The sequence below is a fragment of the Ailuropoda melanoleuca genome, chromosome 20 (genome assembly GCF_002007445.2).
Source record: "Ailuropoda melanoleuca isolate Jingjing chromosome 20, ASM200744v2, whole genome shotgun sequence".
Classification (NCBI taxonomy): Eukaryota; Metazoa; Chordata; class Mammalia; order Carnivora; family Ursidae; genus Ailuropoda; species Ailuropoda melanoleuca.
The window spans coordinates 7,436,088-7,456,650 of record NC_048237.1 but is presented as its reverse complement, the minus strand read 5'-3'; the positions used below and the strand labels follow the sequence as shown (position 1 = coordinate 7,456,650).

Genomic DNA, 20,563 nt, shown 5'->3' with positions numbered 1-20,563 from the left:
TTTTCCATCTTCATGACTGAAATGAATGCATGCAAAGAAAGATTTTTAGGATTTATACTTCAGAGATAACCAAATTGGTAGGGGGGAGGCATTGAGAAAATTTGGAATCAAATGATGATATTATTTATTCAAGATATGTTGGATGGTCAGCTTAAATGCTTTATAGTAATAGGTTATTTTTATGTCTGTTTTCTATGCCATATCTCTTGGTAAGTGAAGATGGAATCATAAAGTACTTTGCTGATCTTCTGCATGAATTCCACCCTCAATTGGCATTGTGCAGTGTCCATATAACTCAAAACCATGGGGTTATACCTTTCAGTCAATGAAGAATTAGTGCAATACTTGAATGGGCGTGCTTATCAGCACTGTACTGAGGGGCCAACTGTATCCAGAAATATGAGTTTTACAATGGTATCTTCCTCTTCTCCTTAAAAAAAAAAGAAAGAAAGAAAAGAAAGAAATGAGAGAAACAATAAGCTAAAGCAGGCCTGCAAGGTCCATCTCAGCTCATCTCCTTTCTTCTCCCACTTCAGTTGTCTGTCCAACTTGAAGTTGGAAACATTTTCTCAGTGCTAGTCGAAGAGAGATCTCCTCTTTGGCATCCATTCTGGAAATTCATTCAACATTCATTTAAGAAATATTTTAAGCACTTATCCTAGCTCTCGGAATACAGTGAACAGAACAAGTATTGTCCCTGATTTAATTTGCCTATATTCTGGTTAGAGAATCAGAAAAATAAAAGTAAGCAAATAAAGTTACAGAGAAAATGTGAGTAAGTGCTATTGAGGGAACGGAGGGGTCGGTTAGAAAATAATGGGTTAAACTTGCAGGGCTACTTAAGCTTGGGGCACACAAGGTGGTATGTCACTTACCAATTTATTGCTTTTTAGTTCTGACTGAATTCTTCAGTAGATGCTCTGTGCAAAACCTAGAATTCCTTTAAAAATTCGTCTTTTAAAGTGAGCATGAAGTTAAGCTTTTTCAGTGTGGTGTGCCATGGAGATATGTGCAGAAAGAAGAGGCTTCTATTTCTGATGGGGAGATTGGAAGGCAGCGGAGAGGGTCTTGATGGTGAGAGCGTGAGTGAGGGCATCTCATAGGGTTTGCTCCAGTTAAGGGCCTTGGAGCCTTGACTGATGATAACCATTCCTCAGTAGTCTGAACCAGAGGCCACCACAAGTCTGAACATCATAAGGGTCTCTTCCCCTGTTAAATAGTTTTCACACACTGGAGTGTCCCACATCTAGCAGTCATCCCTTCTGCAAACTTTCCCCCAGCCCTTTAAGCTCTGAAGGCCTTAGATCACTGCCAGCTGCCAGGTTCCTATTGTGTGTTCAGCTGTCCATTGCTGATTACCTTATCCCCCTCCTCTGTTCCATCCAAGTACTAACCAGGGCCGACCCTGCTTAGCTTCCGAGATCAGACGAGATCGGGCACCCCTTCTCTATTCCAGAGGGTTGTTTGTTCACCTAGCAAGTCCACACCAGCTCTGGCCTAGTTACACCAGCAAACTTCTCTGCTACCTGGTAGCTAAACCACACTTCCTCCAATGATGTCTGAACAACTTACAAGTGTTTCCATCTTTGAGTATTCTTCTTCAGCCCTAGGGTACCATGTAGAGTTTCCTTATAGCTTACAATTATTCTTTTATCACAGTGAACAAGTTCTTTATATTAGGCTCCCCTTATTTAACTTGTTATGTGTTGTCTATCATGACTGGACCCAGATTGAGAAGCAGCTCACCATGCAGAGAATGGCAGAGAATGTTCTGGGCAGATACTAACATGTAGTGAGACTCCTTGGGCAGAGAAGAATCTGTATGTGGGGAAGGACAGAGATCAGTGTATCTGAAAGCTGTTGCATGATTAGGAAATTAAAATAAGTGATGTTGGAGAAAGGATTTGCCACAGGGTGAGGTTTAGGAATAATTCTAAGTGCAATGGAAAGTTTAAAAAACGAAGAGATGTGATAAGATTCTAAGTGTAATAAGATCAGCTGGCTGCTATGTGGAAGTGGACTGCAGAGCAGCAGGAGTGAGTATGAAGGTTGAATTGCAGGTTATTGAAGTCATCCGGGTAAGAGATGATAGCAGCCTGGCCCCTCATCAGTAGCAGCTTATAAGTGGAGAAACATGGAGAAAGGATAAGTTTTGGAATAGAGTATTATCTAATTGAGTATATATGGTTTAGTGAGGGAAAGTAAAAAATCTGTCATGGAGTCAAAGTACGTAGGTGAACATATGGATAACACTGCTTCAACTCATAACCAGTCAAATCTTCATTCATTTCAGAAGCTTCTTTTTTAGATTTAAATGGAACAACTCTAGCCAAGACCCTAGTGTCTTCAATCCCACTAAGAACTAGAACATATAAGAATTTGGATTAGTTACATCTGAGACTCTAAAGACCAGCTCTTGCTCATCTTACAGCAGAATCATATATGTTGGTTGTCTAAAAACCACTCAATCCAAACCCTGGATTGGCACCTCCTTTTATACAACTATGTGCATGGTTACCACTAGCCAAACCATGATTTATAGGCCCCATAAATCGAATTTCCCGGCCATCCTCTCCCTTCCAAAAAGTTCCATTCTTCTCCCATCTGATTCAAAGCATATATATTCTTTCTCCATTCTGTACCTAGACAAACAAAGCCATTTGTTTAATTCATTCATATAGATTTTTTTTAAGGCTGGATTTTTCATAATTCTCAAAAATGGAATTTCAGGATTTGGTAATCTTTTTTGTGAGAACACTCTGATGCTATACTCAATAGTCCTCTTCGTTATTACCTTGCCTCTCAACATACTCTTTCACAGGTTGTGGGTGCTTTCATGTATATTATCTTATTTGATAGTGGAATATTAGAGATTGGATTCAGCTCAAAGATGATGAACTAATCCAAACTTCTCAATATAGAGATAGGAAACTGCAGCCAAAAGCAAAACATTTGTCAAGTTCACATGGCTAGAAACTGTTGCACTCACATTGAAAACTCTTCTCTCTTAATAGGCAGTACAGTCTACCTCTCTCATGTTTTTAAGAGCTTCTGGCATCATGTTGATCTTTCTTAGACCCCAGCATTCTTTCTAAATAGAGAAAAGCAGAAAATGCCAACTAATGTAGGTCTCTTTTCTATCCTCAAATTATATGACCACCCATAATGCAAATGAAAAGTGCAAAGAAGGGGGATCTGAAAAGTAGAGAGTGAGGATACATGAAGACTTCTTTGCCCAAAATCCCCTGGGAAGAGCACTGTAGCTGCTTACTGTGCGCAGGAATTTCCTGGTGATGTTGTTACCATGCAAATTCTCATTCCATAGATTTAAGATGGAGTCTGAGATTCTGCACTTCTGATAAGCTCCCAGATGGTGTGGATGCTGGCGGTCTGCAGAAGACCCTGAGTAGATCAGGCATGGGCTTGAGACCCTAAAAAAAACTGGTGCCTGAGGTTGCCCTCTGCTGGCAGCAGCTGTGCAGGCCGAATATAGGCAGTTAACGCTGCCTGTTGGCAATCCATGCAAGAAACAAGATTTAAGGATTAGGGTAAAAAAGTTCTCCTCTCATGTTAATTTTATATGTCAACTTGGGTAGGCCATGGTGCCCAATTTTTGGTCAAATGCCAATCTAGATGTTGTTGTGAAGGTATTTTTTAGATGTGATTAACTTTTAAATCAGTAGACTTTGAATAAAGTGGATTACTCTCTATAATGTGGGTGAGCCTCATCCAATCAGTTAAGAGCCTTAAGAAAAAAGACGGAAGTCCCTTGAAACAAAAGGAGTTATGCCTCCAGACTGCCTTTCAACTCAAGACTGCAGCATTTCCTGCTGGAATGTCTAGCCTGCTGGCCTGCTGTGCAGATTTCAGACTTTCCATCCCACCACAACTGCATTTTAAGTCAATTCCTGAAAATAAATCTCTCTCCCCCCTTAAATATATGTATTACATATAATCTATATGTGCGTGGGAGGGGTGGGGTGGCTATTGATTCTGTTTCTTCTGAGAGCCCTAACTAATATATCCCAACGATTAGAGAATAACAATTTCCCAGTATTACTATTGTTAATCTTATCAAGTACTGACAAATATGAAAAGGAGATACAGAGGAAACACTAAAAATATTGATATTTACTCATTTATCAAATATATTTGAGCATCTATTCTGTGTCGAGCCCTCTTCCAGGCCCTAGGGATGTGGAAGTAAGGAAGACACAGTTCCCACCCTCATGCAGCATATGTTCTAGTGAGGGAGACAGACTACAAATAATATAAATGTAGATAGCAATAAATGTCATGAAGAAACGTAAAGTAAGGAAAGATGAAAGTAGGTAGTAAGGAGCTCTCTGCAGATGTGGTATTCGAGCAGAGACCCTCTACACTAACGCATATCTACCTGACTATGTCTTTATGTACTCACCATGTTTTACATCATTTTTCAGATACTAGGGATAAAAAAATAAATAATATCTAACTTTAAGAAACTCACCCACAGGAGGTGAAACTCACATGCACCCTCAAAAAACAGAGGGTATTTTATAAAAATTACACCAAATAGCGTAACTTAAACTATAAAAATAGCCAGAAGATAAAGACAAGTTGAGTTGGATAAATCCTTTAAAGCAGATGAACAGTGACAGAAATATATAGTGTGTGTTGAGAGTCAAACCTTAAAATAAGTTGTTTTTTGAACATACTAAATTACCTAATTTATTTTGCTTTCGGCAGTATTTCTTTGAAGATCTAATTTCAGTTCTCATATAACAAATGCTATCTAGCTATTGATCCTTCCAACTTTCAAGTCTCAACATTTGTTCTTCTGTTGTTTCTCTATGACTGGTAGCTATTAGGGCTGTCATTACACTGTTCTACTCTGATACCCATATGAAGTGCAGAACATAAAGGAAAGCATTGTTTAAAGGGTTAGAGTTGATGTTGGTTGGCCCAAATTGTACTCTTCTCTACTTACCTCAACCTACTTATTAAGTCTATATAACAAGTCTTACATGGTTTTTTGTTTTTATTCGTACAACTGGAATTTATTTTTTACATTAGATAAATGCAAAGTAAAGAGAATGATATAATAAGAATATAAATCTTAAATATAAGCTGCAGGTGGGTTTTAAATTTTGAAAGTGAGTGTGCTTTGTGCATAACACATAGTTCTTTGAAATGTTTAGTGAGAACCTGATCTTGGAGAGGTGGAAGAGAACTGTTTCTCAAGCTTTTTATAAGTTCTCTCATTTAATCCTCACAGTGTCATAAAAATGCCAAAATCTGGGTCTGTGTCAAGCCTGCTCAGCCAGAAATCCCATGTTCTTTTTCTATACCTTACTGATTTCCCTTATTTGTGTAAGAAACATAATTGTTCTCCTGTGTCCACTTTAGTGCCCTTCCAATCAAGACTGAATTACCTTTAGAAAATGTATCACATGACCTCCTGTGCTAGGTGTTAAAACCATCCTCTGGCTTTCCCTGGACCCAAAGGAAAATTCCATCCTATGATTCCAGAGGCCTTGCATGGTCTGGCCCCAGTTACTCTCCAGCCTCATTTTATACAGACCCACACCTTTCTGCACCAGCCATGCACTGGTCATTTTTTATTATCCCTTCCACAGGAACTTTGCACATGCCAGATTGTTTGCCTGAAATTTTTTTTTCAAATTTTTATATAAATTCTAGTTAGTTAACATACAGTGTAACATTGATTTCAGGAGTAGAATTCAGTGACTTATCACTTACATATAACAACCAGTGCTCAACACAGGTGTCCTCCTTAATACCCATCACCCATTGAACCCATTCCCCAACCACCTCCCCTCCAGCAACCCTCATTTTTTTCCTCCATAGTTAAGAGTCTCTTATGGTTTTCCTTTTTTTCCCTTCCCCTATGTTCGTCTGTTTTGTTTCTTAAATTCCACATATGAGTGAAATCATATGGTATTTGTCTTTCTTTGACTGACTTATTTTACTTAGCATAATACACTCTAGCTCTATCCATGTCATTGCAAATGGCAAGATCTCCTTCTTTTTATGGCTGAGTAATATTCCATTGTGTGTATATATATACCTCTTTGCTCTAAATCTAATTAACATCCTTCTTTTTATGGCTGAGTAATATTCCATTTATATATATATATATATATATATACACCTCTTTGCTCTAAATCTAATTAACATCCTTCAGACCAGGGTGATTGAGAGGGAAGGCCAGCCATGGTTGAAGGAACAGCATGAGCTTCAATGTCACCACTATTGAATCAAGATTATAGATCTCTAATCTCAATTTCTCATTCTCATTTGCAGGCACATTTTCCTCTGTATACCCCTTAAATACTGTGTTCTCCAGAATTCTGTACTTAACCTTTTATTTTCCCCATCGTCTGCTGTTCAAGAGCAATCACATCTTTCAACAATGTTTACCCATCATTTTTCCACTGATATATCCCATTCACTGTTTTTGCAATACATAGTTACCAGAATCCTTCCAGATTCCAGGTACTATATTTGGTCCTAGAAATATGAAAATTATTTAATATACGCTCTGCCCTCAAAAAACCCAAAAACAAAAAAACACTGTCAAGTTTCGGGGAAGGGGGACGGAATAATAAAATTTACAGTATATGTGGTAAGCACAATGATGGATATATGCCTAAGTTATTGTGGGGCATCTAACTCTGCATAGAGAGATAAAGTGTCTCCTTTCCTAAATCCTGAGTCTTAATGGGGCATCTAACCCTGCTTAAAGAGATAAAATGTCTCCTTTTTTAGGTGCTAAGTCTTAAAAAGAGATATCTGCTGGGTGTGTGAAGGAAAGCTTTCAGGGAAAGGGAGCATGAGAAGAGATCTTTCCTTAGGAGACCAGTGTGGAAAATTAGGGATTAGAGCATGGGAAGCCTTAAATCCCATGTAACTCACATTGGGCTTCATTGCAAAGGTGATGGGGAGGAACTAAAAGATTGAGGTAGAACAATTCCATAATCAGATCGCATTGTAAATGTAAGACTCATAGCGTTGAGAATAATGAATAAAAATGGTCAGACAGAAGACAGGAAGACTTTTGAATTGTAGTAGTCGTAGTGAAGTTGGAGATATTGAGTAGATTTATTAAGTACCATAGTTCATCTAATGTAAGGCACCATGGGCTGAACCATAGTACACATTTCTCTTTGTACCACTAAGAGGGAATAAAATCTCTGCTAATCAGACTATAACAATGCATTAATTTTTGCTTGTTGAGATGTATCCTGATTTCAGAGATGTTAACATTGAAATCTACATCTATAATTTCTGAAATACAATGCTTTGAGGTTTCAAATGTGGAGAGAAAAAGAAACTGAAAGAAGTGAAGAACTAGGCTTCTAGCTTAAGTGATGGAATAGAAATTGATCCAAGCAAATTAGGCAGAAAATATAGGATATGAGCTTGTTTAGGGTAAAAAAAAAAAAAAGGTAGCTTTCATTTCAGGTTTGTTGAGTTTTATGCTTTTGTGGGATGTTTGCAAGAGATTATATAGTCTAAATAAAGTGCAGATGAAAATCTAGGCTGGAGATAGACACTTGGAGATCATCCACACATAGGTCGGGTATGCCTGAAATTATGATCATGGATGGATTCTCACAGGAAGCAATGTAATGCTTAATAGCAGTTATATAAGGGCCAAACTAAATGAGAGAGAAAGAAAAAGAAGAACCAAGTAAGTATAGTGTCATGGAGGATTAGGAAATAGAAAAGTTTCAGGAGAGAAAAATGATCATTAATATTCACTGAAAAAGAACTGTCTGGTAAGATAAAGATTGAAGTGCACGTTGGGTTTGTTCCCTGGGACCTCAGCACGTATAGTCTCTCAGAGTGATGGGGACAGAAGTTACGTTGCAAGCCATTCGAGGATGAATGTATGATGAGGGTAATAGACATCTGAGATGAAATGAGTTGTTCAGTAAGTGTGGATGGGAGGGCAAGAGAAAATAGAGAATGCCAAACGATATATGAAAGAAAATAGTTTTAGTGTAAGAGATGGAAAAGTTTTGAGACCGAGCAAAGGAACCACTAGAAAGAAAGAGGCTAAGAGAGTAGGAGAAAAGAAGTAGACGTTCAGAAAACGAATGGGGGGCTGAGATAAATCTTTCCCCAAAGCTTTAATTTCCTCCCTAAAATAGGAGCAGAGTCTCTTGCTGTCTGATATTGGTGTTGGGAAAGGTTTCTGATTATCACAAATTAATAGCATTTTAAACTGAATGAACAACTATTTCTGTGTTTTATATGTAGGTTTAAATTGCCAAACTCCAAGTAGCAAAGACATAGAAAGATAGAAAGACCTCTGTGATAGAGATGTATCAGGAGGATGTGCTTTCCTGCTCTCGAAGACTGATCTGTATTATGCTTACACCATAGGGAAACTAAGTGCTGCCAAGCCACAACCTAGAACTATCATCAGAGTTATATCTGAAATGGTAGTAAAGGAAAATGACAGAATGCTGAAGAGGGCATTGAAAATGACTCCTAACTTTTTAACCTTTTCCTGTCACCTTTTTCTACACAGGGTTTCAGATAGGTAATACCATGAATACAGTTATATTACCTTCCAAGAGTGCTGAGAAATGTTCAACTGTCTACTGGAGCAAGAATGAAGACTTGAAAAATTATAAAGAGGTATCTTGATCTTTTTGACTTACTATCATGATATATGAGTAACCAGAGTTATACACAAATTCCAACAATGAAATGATAAAATGAATTTTATAAATATGGTTTAAAATATTCTAAGGTTTAAGTACTTCGTCACCCATGAAAATTTTCTGGAAATATATCCTCTTGAATTATTGAAGATAACAACCATTCTGATTTCCTCTGTTCTGTTGAAAAGTAAATTCCTGTTTTATACCTACTTGTAGGTAGTGAGTCAAGTTCACATCATCAGCAAAAATAGTTTAACTAAATCCCCACTGAATGTCAATGAACACATTAAAAGTGATGGTTTTTGGGGGCGCCTGGGTAGCTCAGTTGGTTGAGCATCCAACTCTTGCTTTCAGCTCAGGTCATGATCTTGGGATCGTGAGATTGAGCCCCGAGTTGGGCTCTGTGCTGAGGGTGGAGTCTGCTTGTCCCTCTCCCTCTGCTCCTCCTCCCTGCCCCCACTCTCTCTCTCTTTCTCTCTCTCTCATAAAAAATAATAAAAAAATGAAAGTGATGGTTTTTCTATGTCTCTCAACAGTTTATTTTCTGATCAGTTTAATTATTAAATATTTCATATGCAATAAAATATTTTTCAATAGCACTAAAGATAAAAAATTTTTGCAAACAACAGTCAAATATTAATTGTAACAACATCTGCATAAGAAAGATAAATACTTTTTTCTCCATATATTCTAGATTAGGTTTAAAAGTTATTTATTTAAGCTTTTACAGATATCGGTTAAAGGGTCATGGTTGAGAAGTTACATTATTTAATCTATTGAAGGTGACAGCTTTATATTACATGAATGTGTAGTTTTGAACTTTTGAACATTTATTACTTGCTTACTACTCTATAATGGCTTTGAATAGTCTGCTATGTAAGTATATATTTAGTCATTTCAAAAATGCATATTATTATTTGGCAGACTTTGTACCGAAGCATGATAAAAGAGGTGTTGTTTTCTCAGTACTATTCTGGGGGCATGCCAGGTATTCACAAGTAAGTCTCAAACATATCATTTACTAGTATGAGACTTGGAAATGTGTGTTTACAAAATACGCATTGCTGCCCCAGCATAAACTCTATAGAAGTTTTTCAGATATATTTATCTAGGAAATGAAAAAAAAAATCTCTTATTTTGTTCAACCCTTCCTTTACCTTTGACCTTGCCCTAGACCGTCTTGAAAAAAATCTAGTCTTGACAGCAGGCGATTACTTAATTGCCACCTCATTTCCTGCCTCCCATTTAACTCTGATCTCAGATAGATGTCTACACCTGTACCACTGGCATCCTATTTCCTAGTTCACAGTTTCCATCTCCTAAAGTCCAGCCTTTCAAGATCTCATGGCACTGAACTAATTATCAATAGAGTGCCTGTCACCATATATCATTTCAGTTTCTGAGTTTGTTTTGTAAGACTAGATATGCCTTTCTTACAACCTAACCTTCCTTCTCCCTGTTTCACTTATTCTACCATTGTTTTTAATGGACACTGCATTCTCTAATTCACACTATAACAATTATTCAAACTTTCTATTAACTTATTTTCATTAGCAACTTGAATTTGTTGAATAAATGACTAAAAATAATTTCAGCAATTTGTAAGTGCACCTAACATCATAGAATTTAGAGTCGTACATAACCTCACAGATTATCTAATAAGTTCCTTTCATCGAGCAGATGCAGAAAGCCACGGCAAGAAAAGTCAAATGACCTTGATTCTACTGTTGGTGAGTGATAATTTCAGGACTAAGATCCAATCTTCTTAGCAGTTCATTGTTGTATCTATTATAGTTATTTATTACAAAACTTTAGATGTGCATCATTTTCATATACTGTATTTTATATGGCCTAATATAAATTTGATTGCTGATGACACTTCCACAGTGCTTTCTTGGGTCTGGAATTCCCCCCCTCCCTTAAATTGTCTATGTTTCTTAAGGCATGTAGAAGAGACAATGAGATCAAAGGTGCAATGAAGAGGAAAATGCATAAGATACATTTGGAGAACATTTGAAGGAAAAAATGGGGGGGGGAACTTATGTTTTTGTTAAGTCAAAATGACTTATTTGTTGTCCTCTGGGCCTCATATTCTTCCATCAGTGGCTCTTTGGGATTTCTATAGCACATTTCCTAGTGTTCGTTCATTATTATTACAAATCTGGTATCTGTGAGCTGTTCATGTTTGAAGTATTAGGTTGGCTTTTCTTTCCTTATATTTTGTAGTCCATTCTCTATCTTGAACCACAAAAATCTTTTTATCTGTGTGTTCTGGAAATGAATTTCTCTTTCTAGGAGTTAAACCAGCATTTAAAGATTGTAAGGTAGAGGGGCACCTGGGTGGCTCAGTCAGTTAAGCATCTGCCTTCAGCTCAGGTCATGATCCCAGGGTCCTGCAATCGAGCCCCATATCAGACTCCCTGCTCAACAGGGAGTCTGCTTCTCTCTCTGCCTCTCCCTCCCTCCTGCTTGTTCTCTCTCTGTCTCTCTCTCTCTCATATAAGTAAAATCTTTTAAAAGAGATTGTAAGCTAGAGATGAAATATATATACACATACACATATTCTCCATATGTATGGCTATGACAGTACAAATTTAATATAAAATCTCAAACAGTTAAAGTAAATTGCATTGACATTAGCTGTACCACTAAATTACTTTTCACTAACTTTTCTATTAATTTTAATATTTAACCATACGTAATTAAGTTAGATTCAAATTTCACAGACATCATGACAAATCAATATAGCTAAGCAAAAAATATAAACACAGTAATTCAAATTTGTGTCACTTCCTCACACAAAACTGTAAAAAAAAACAGCATTTGCTAAAGGCAGTGGAAATTCATGATTGCCATGCTCAAGTAAAAGTTTTGGAATTTAAGAAGCACTTAGTTGCTGCATTAGGCCGTTTAGGATGTTTCAGCATCTCAATTGACTGTAATTCCAATCTGCTCAAGTGCCCTGTTAATGACCTTCTATCTCCAAGTAAGCAGAGGAATTCAATGTTTATACTTAAAAAAAAAAAAAAACAAAAACAAAAAAACACTCTACCACAAACAGATTGAAGGACAGGTTCTATCTTTACTATGGCAGGAGAGGGTAAATTGTTACCACTACATCAACTGAGAGAGACTAACCTTCAGTGGCTCTTAATGAAAGCCCTCATTGACAAAACAAAATCAACAGATCCAGGTATAAGAAAGCCACTTAAGTGTTTTCCATTTCTTATTGTCTAACACTGAGTAATTGTATTCCTAAAGTCTAAACAAGCAGTGAAATTTACCCACACTTACACTTTAACTTTGGTTACATGTAGTAAACAGATAGGTCTCTAGGCTTCCTGTAGAAGTGTCACTCCAATATATACATATATTCACGTCTCTGTGCAAGTGAAAAAGTCCTAGCATCTGGAGATGTGTTACAAAAAGTCCAGTGTTCAACCCCCATCCCCAAAATAATCTAGAAACCCAAAATATGCCAATATTTATTTGAATCAGTACCAAACTAAGAAAGCAGCAAACCTTGTTTCACCTTCTCTTAAAGTAGAGAAAAGAGGCTCTGACTGACTGTTTAAATCTTGTGTTAAAAAACCATTGTGCTTTAAGGACTAGTTGAGGTGTTGCATTTAATGTATAAACTTTTAATGTCAAGTTCTAGGCATGTGATGTCATCTTTCTTTACAAGCATAGAAAGGACATTCTGTATCTTCTAATATACTTTTTCTCAGATTATTTATTTCCAGCAGTGTACAATACACTCCTTCTAACCTATAGGAAAATATTCCATTTTATTTTGTACAACATGTTTTTGTGTTCAAAGAACCAAAAGCCTTGAGACAAATTATCGGTAATAATGACTTAAAGTTCTGTATTGTTTCAATAAAATGGCAAAAACATATATGAAATTATTTATTTTTTCTGTTACAATATTTGTTCATGGATTTAAACAATGATATAGTGCAATTTCTTTATAGTATAAATAAATACTGCTTTGAATGTAGCTCAGATTTGTCATGTTAGCCATTCTCCCCATACATTTTCCACATAATTAATAAATTAATTAGGATTCCTAGCTGGAAAAATAGTTTAGAGTAATAAATTATCTAAACTCAGATTTGTCATGTTAACAGCCCTTCTCCCCATACATTTTCCATATAATTAATAAATTAATTAGGATTCCTAGCAGAAAAATAGAGTAATAAATTATCAGAAGAGGCTAACTCAGATTTTTCACTGCCTAAACAGTGTATTTTTCTCTACATCACACATAAAAGTAAATTTTTGAGAATCCAAGACAATGTAAAATTTGTCACCAGGAAACTTTACAACAAATGAATGCCACCCGTATGAACAGAGCTAAGTTTGTTAGGGCACTATGTGTAAAACGCTACCAGATTTACACCTGATTGGAAGAAGAGGCTGATCTGTGTGGCTGGAGAGAAAGCCATTTGAGTATTGGAGGGAGGTGGGAGGTGGTGGTGGAGGACACAGTCAGGAGAAGGAGAAAAGGAGCAAGTAGCATAGATTTAACTAAGGAGGTAGGTTTGGTCTAGACTAAAAATGCTTCTCAATCTGAAGTTCTGAGGTTTAGATTTTATCTTGTAAGTCACAGGGAACCAGTGGTGGTTTTTCAAGCTGAAGAGTTATTCTTGGTTTTGATCCTTCTGTCTCAAATTCTACTAGTAAATAATAATTGTCATGAAGAGGGTGTCTCTATGGTTTAAAGAATTTAATAAATTTTAGAGGAGGCAGGTATTATGATGGTCAATGGAAGGGTTTCAGTAGAATTGGGAGGAAAAGGAAAGCAAAGGAAGCATATCTTAGGAAAAGTGGCTTCTGCAAAATTGGATAAAAGGGCACAAGTATGCATTGAAGCAGTAATAATCAGAGGTGTGCTTGAGCGTTGCAGTCACAGTGTAAAACATAACGGTTTAGAAAACAGACTTTGGAGTCATCTAGACTTGTCAAGTTCTAGGATTCTGGGGGCGCCTGGGTGGCACAGCGGTTAAGCGTCTGCCTTCGGCTCAGGGCGTGATCCGGGCGTTATGGGATCGAGCCCCACATCAGGCTCCTCTGCTATGAGCCTGCTTCTTCCTCTCCCACTCCCCCTGCTTGTGTTCCCTCTCTCGCTGGCTGTCTCTATCTCTGTCAAATAAATAAATAAAATNAAAAAAAAAAGTTCTAGGATTCTGATCAAATTTCAGCACTTAATACACATAGCTGAATAATCTTGAGCAAGTGTCACATTCAATGTCTTAGAGGTTGCAGGTAACAGAAACATACTTTGGTTGTTTTATGCAAAAGATAGAGGAAGTTGGAGAGGGAGAGAAGAGAAGGGAAGGAATGAATTTATCCCTGGATGTGGGTAACTTAGGGATTCAGATGGAATCTTGTGCCAGTGTCAGGAACCTGGAATCTCTGGAGGATTTGTAGCAGAAACTATAAGCATTCTCTCCAGATGCTGCCATAGTCAGCCTATTCATTGTTACTCTCGAAATTTATATCCAGGAAGAATATCTGAACAAAGTCTTGCTCCATTCTTTGGCTGAAGAGAGCAAATCACCTTGAGTGATAGATCTTCTAGGTTATGAAATTGAGGAGCTATTACCAGAAGAGTGACAAAACTAATAAATTTCCACAACTACAAGTAACTTATCCATACTCAGTCTCCATATCTTCATCAGTTTAATTAGGATAATACTAGTACATACTCCAGAGGGTTGGGATAATCAGATGAGACAAATGATATAAGCATAGAAATTGACTTGCAAAAATATTTAATAACGATCAATCTCTCAGTGGGATACAGAATAGAAACAAGTTGACAAAACTTGATATTTTGGTAAAAGCATATACATGTCAGAGGAATAGAAAATGGTTTTGAGTATGGATGACCAAGAATGAGGATACCATTGACATTACTAGAAAATCAGGAAAAGGCAGAATTTTGGAAGGGAAATGAATTTGTTTTTTAATATTATTTTCTTACTATAAAACCACACACATATGCTCATTATGGAAATAAGTGGAAAATATGACAAACTAGAAAAATTACCCAAAACTACACTTTATGATATATACTTCCCAAAATCTTTTTCTTTCTGTCTCTCTCTACATATGTATATAGACTTACGTATGTAAACATACAGATACACGTGTTTTTACAAATATGGTGTTACATTCTATGCACTGTACCATTGCCTACATTTTCCATTTAATATAAATTTAACATGACCTTACCATGACCATCAATGTATCAAGAATATCTTTTCACGGGGCGCCTGGGTGGCACAGCGGTTGAGCATCTGCCTTCGGCTCAGGGCGTGATCCCGGCGTTATGGGATCGAGCCCCACATCAGGCTCTTCTGCTATGAGCCTGCTTCTTCCTCTCCCACTCCCCCTGCTTGTGTTCCCTCTCTCGCTGGCTGTCTCTATCTCTGTCAAATAAATAAAAAACTTAAAAAAAAAGAATATCTTTTCACATCACAATTCTTCTGTAACTTCATTTATTTGGCTGTATAATATTTTATTGTGTGGATATACCATTATTCTTAAATAATCCACTTCTGTTGCGTAATTACATTATTTCTGATTTTCATTTATATAAACAATGTGTGAGATATATACATATATAATATCAGTCATACATTTTTAACCTAAAATATATGCTGAGAAATGAAATTACTGGGTTATATTTGCATCATTTAAAGGGTTTTGATACATATTGCCAAATGTCATTTCAGAAAAGTTTTGTCAAGTTACTTTTCTGTCAATGGAATGTAAAAGTGACCATTTCCTTACACTCTTGCCAATACTCTATATTATAATTTTTAAATAGTATTTGACAACTTGATAGGTGTAAATGGTATGCCTTTTTTGTTTTGATTTGCATTTTTTTGATAACTAGTGATTTTGAACATTTTATGCTTGTTAGTCATTTTTCTTTTTCATTTTGTGCATTTGTGTTTGTGTCTTGGCATTTTTTTATTGGAGTATATATTAATTTTGGTTTTAGACATGTAGACTTGTAAGTAAAAGCAGGATAGTGCCGAGGAAGTAGACATGCAAGAGGGGTCAGGAAAGGAAATGTGATTTAGTTTTAGCACGAGCAGGAATAAAAAAGCCACAAGAGTTAATATTTTATTAAGTGTGTACAAAAGAGACAAAAAGAAAGAGCAAAGGGCCAATGACATATTCTTGGAAAACATCCACAGTGTTAAATACAAAAGAAGCAAAAGGATTCAAAGGGATAGATGAAGAATGAGGACAGCACTGTATATGGAAACAGGAGCAAACACTTTTCAAGGGAGAATATCAAAGTTTAGACAGAAAAGAATGGGAAATAAGAAGGTCCCTTGATTCAATAGTGAGAAGAGCATAGGTGACCTCTTAGAGTGAAGTAGCCAACAGGTGAAACTGCTATTGAGTATTTTCCTACAACAAAGTTTCTTTCTCTTTTCATTGGCTTTGGCATTGTCCTCTGTGGCCCTGTGTAGTTGTCACGTCTGGGCAATGATAAATTTGACAAAAAGATGCCAACAGACACCTGCAGAGTAAAAGACACAGTCTCACTGACAGCCAGGGAAAAGATTTCCTGATATTCACAGACCCTTCGCAGGAGTACCAACTTAAACCTTCAGGAAGCTCTCTTTGCCTTTCTCATGGAAGTTTGGTACCTTCCGATTCTCCCAACTGACTAGCTTCCTAGAAGTCCCTGCTCCCCTCAGGTGGAGGAAACTAGTAACAATTACTGCTTTTCCGTTCTTATTTAGCGTAACACTATGGAAGTTCAATTCCTACAGGAATAGGGCTAGAACCTGCAAGTCCTCAGGTTTTTTATATTCCATTTCACCGTAATCCTTGGTGTTTATTAAATCATCTTAAAAAGTAATATTTTCCCCATATGTCATTTCTGTATTTCTACTTTGTCTCCTTTCTCTTTTCTCCTCTCTCTCTGTTTTGGGGACTATACTAAAAGAGTTACCAGGTAGACACTGTACAAAAAATCCAGGAATTTTTTCTGAAGAACTCCAGAAAAGCTTAAGAAATTTTTGAATATAGCAGTGGTAATTGCTTGTTATTTATTCCTTATTTCCTCATTCTGTTCCATTTGTGAAATTCCGAATTTGCATTATATAGCAGAAAAAGCACATGTTCAATCTCTATTCAAATCCACGCTTGCTGCTTAATAGCTCTGGAGAAGTTACCTGAACTCCCTTGGCCTTAATTTCTTTATCTATAGAATGAATACTTAAAAAAATTATCTCACAGAGTTATTAGGAAGAAATATGTAAATTGCTTAACACAAGGATTGTACTGTGCAACCATCAGTTTCCAATGTTGTATGAATTTAGCTGAAAATTCAAGTAGCAGAGGCTTAAATATTGAAATATGTCCAAATAGTATTTCTAATGTATAAACAATTTTTAAGCAGTCTGATTGCTTAAAATTGTATAATATATTCCTTCAGTCTCTTAATTTACAATATACATTCCTCTTAAATTCTTAATAATTTTAAAATAATTTTCAATGGCCTTCATGATCATACTCTACAGTATTTATATACATGGGGGTCTTGAAGAGTCTTTGCTCTTCTAACAAAAGCCTCTAATAGACTTGAACTCTAAAAAGTTACTAAAAGTCGTCCGCTATAGTGTCAGGCATGATAGCAAGAATGACACCTACTTCTCATGCAACACTCCCCATGGTATCAAAAGGAAATCTTAACCTTTCAAACTGCAATAGTATGTCAGCTACAAATAAAATTGATGGTGAATACGGATAAGTTCATTCATTTATAATTTGCTTAGGATATATACCTAATTACAGATAATTGATAGCTATAGGTAAATTGATCATGAAACACTATAGCCAAAGGCAAATGGGTGCTCTATAGAAAGTAATCCTGCAGTCCAAATCTGGATGCTGTCCTAGAATTATGAGGCTGAACAGGACCAATTTGGGAACAACTTGGGTTCATTGTACCCAGCGTTTATTCTCTTGGTCAATTTTTTGCTTTCCTACCCTTTATGGGGTAGATAGGGTAATTAGAGCAAACTACTTGAATTCATAGTGAATTTGGACTCAGGTCTGTTGTCCAAAATGTATTGTCACCTTAAATTTAAAAGTAAGGTAGAAAAGAAGAGTTAGACATCCAAGATAACCCTGAAGTTGTTTGCAGAAAGAACCACCTGGACAAGAGACTCCTTAAACACTAAAGATGGGTTGGTCTCACCCAAGCAAAAGCAACAAAGGAGATGTAAAGACAGGAAGTCTCAATACTGTGAACTGCTCTTTGCCGAGCTTTGAGAGTGTATCAAGAGATTTTATTTTGTATTGCATGAAATCAGCCTGAGAACAGAGTTGAATCCAAGCTCCGATTTCATAAACATCCATTTCCTTTCCAAGAATAAATGTTCTTTTATAAAAGGGAAATTGACTCTTCTTTTTCTTGTATCTTTGTATACATTACTAGCATTTTATAAGTTGACAGAAACTAGATATATTTTACTTCTAATTTTATCTTCTTTAAGGCAGGGTCTTAAATGTTTGGGGTTTTTTATTCATAAAAATACCTTGTTTTCTTTACATTATATAGTAAGGTGCTTTCTATAATGAAATATATATAAAGTTTAATAAGATCAACATTTCTCAGAAATTAATGAATTCATAAGAAAGCTCTAGGGGGAAAACCTATAGAAAAAGTATGTGGAACTAATTATCTGCAAAGGAAGGGTAGGTTTTAAGGGTGGAGGAAAGAATGAAATCATTATCAGTAGAGAAATGATAGAAGGGAGGGAAAGAGGAGGAGGGAAGAAGGGAATGAGGGAAGAGACAGCACAAAGGAAAGAAGAAAATGAATATACACATAAAAGCAAAAATATGTATATGATGTTGAGTGGAGAGAAAAGCACCAGTTTAAACTAGAGCAGAAATTTTATTTTAGGATTTGTTTTTTATTCATAGGTTGGATTAGAGAAGGAGAGAAAAAGGCTTCTAGACTATCTTCCAAATAAAATACAGGACACTCAATTAAATTTGAAAGTGAGATAAACAATGATTTTTTTGGTATTAGGATAGCCCACTCAATATATTGGCTATACAGTATACTTAGGCCAAAAAAAGTGCTTTTCTCTGAGAGTCTGATTTAATTGGGCCTCTGTACTTAATCTGGCAACCCTAATAGAACTAAAAATAAATCTGTTAAAGTTTTAAAAAATTAATTGAACTATATAAATGCATACATTTCCAGTAGAATCACATTAACAGATGTGACTGTGGTTTAATTTCAGGTTTTACATGAATGTCTTCATAATTTTGCTTTGTTGTCGATACAAGAACAACTCACTTTCCTTTTATTTCTTAGGAAAAAACTCTTAATTTCAAGAAAATTTTGTTTTTAGATTATGTATGTATTGTATTGGGATTATACCATCTGCTAAATCAATTTTTTTTAATAATGGAAATTGAAAGCCCAAAAAAACAAACAAATCACACCATGCAAAACTGTCTCGAGGCTGGAGCTCTGCTTTTTCTTTGTTAAAGCACTTTGTTGAAAATGAAAAGAGATGTTACACAGTAGCCCTTTGTTGCGGAAGTGAACTTTGATACAGCAGGTACGTAATAGTATGAATCACCTCGGCAGTGTTACAGTACAGGCTTTCCAAGTCACCTTTCTTGATTTAACTAATATTGTTTAAAAGGCTTCTTGACTATCAATAGCTCTTACCAAACAATGTTTTGATTAGAGAAATTGGAGAAATAATTCACAGGTCTTTCACAGGTGCCTGTTCATATTCCAAGTGGGTTTCAGTGCTTCCCATTTTCATGTGGTCTCTGACCTGGAAAGAGAAGTGAACAGAAATTTTCATAAGTCCAATCAAGAAGTTTGGCATTATTTTGTATTTCTGGCTATTCTGTAATAGAAAGATCATCTATGTTGTATCCTGGAAAGAATCAGAGTAGTGTAGCCCCGAAAAGTGATAATGCGATAGATACCAACACAGTCCCCATCACCAGCCAAATAGCTGTCCTGTTCCCCCACCATCCTGCTACCACCCTACTCTGAAATTGTGAAATCAGTTCCAAAGACAGAGCAAAGGCACATGTATTGCCAAGATGTCCTCTTTTAAGGCATGCACACATAACAATAGTGGAGAGGGGATTCTCTTTTGCTTTTTCATCATCAACACAGTGGCCTAGCATATTACATTACTTACCAGGTGGGCCAGAAGAGTCTAGGATGAAAGAAAGAGAGAAAGAAAGAAAGAAAGAAAAGAGAGAGAGATAGAGGGAGGGAGAGAGAGAGAAAAAGAGAGAAAAAGAAAGAAAGAAAGAAAGAAAGAAGGAAGGAAGGAAGGAAGAAAAGAAAGAAAGAAAGAAAGGAGGGAGAATATTCCAACAAAGATCTTGGAGCTCCTGTGCAGAAAGGGGAGGAAAGAAGGGCCTGAATTTACCACTGGAATGAGGAGTCATGGGCATATAGAGTCAGCATAAACCACTGCAGAAGATGGATCAGCTGTGCCCCCACAAGCATCAGAAATCTTAGTTAATCTGTAGTCATAGCTTTCTACTCCCTTTAACTCCATCCAACCTGTCATCTTTCCCATGTCTTTTTGTCTTGGATCCTCATCTCATTTCTACTTCTGCCATATTTACAACAGAGAGAAGGTAAGCAAATAACCATGCTAAAATAATTCTTTACTGAGAGCATTAAGATTACAGAGCTAGTAAGTCAGATTATTGAAATTTAAATCCAGGTTTATCTGATACAACGCAAGCACACCTCCTGTTACACATTGCTGGAGACAAGAGGAGGAATGAGGAATACTGTGGAAGGAAGGAATTCTGATAAATGGTATGTTTCTAGTGTATTAATTGAAATT

General features: G+C 36.4%; 1 long non-coding RNA gene across 1 annotated transcript in view; it reads left to right on the top strand.

Annotated features, from left to right (window-relative positions):
- LOC117797257 overlaps window positions 1-20,563 on the top strand; it is a 249,548-nt gene that overhangs the window by 135,344 nt on the left and 93,641 nt on the right. The window contains exons 3-4 of the long non-coding RNA XR_004622200.1: window positions 8,543-8,652; window positions 10,359-10,408. This is a non-coding gene — a long non-coding RNA (uncharacterized LOC117797257). The remainder of the gene's footprint in view (window positions 1-8,542; window positions 8,653-10,358; window positions 10,409-20,563) is intronic.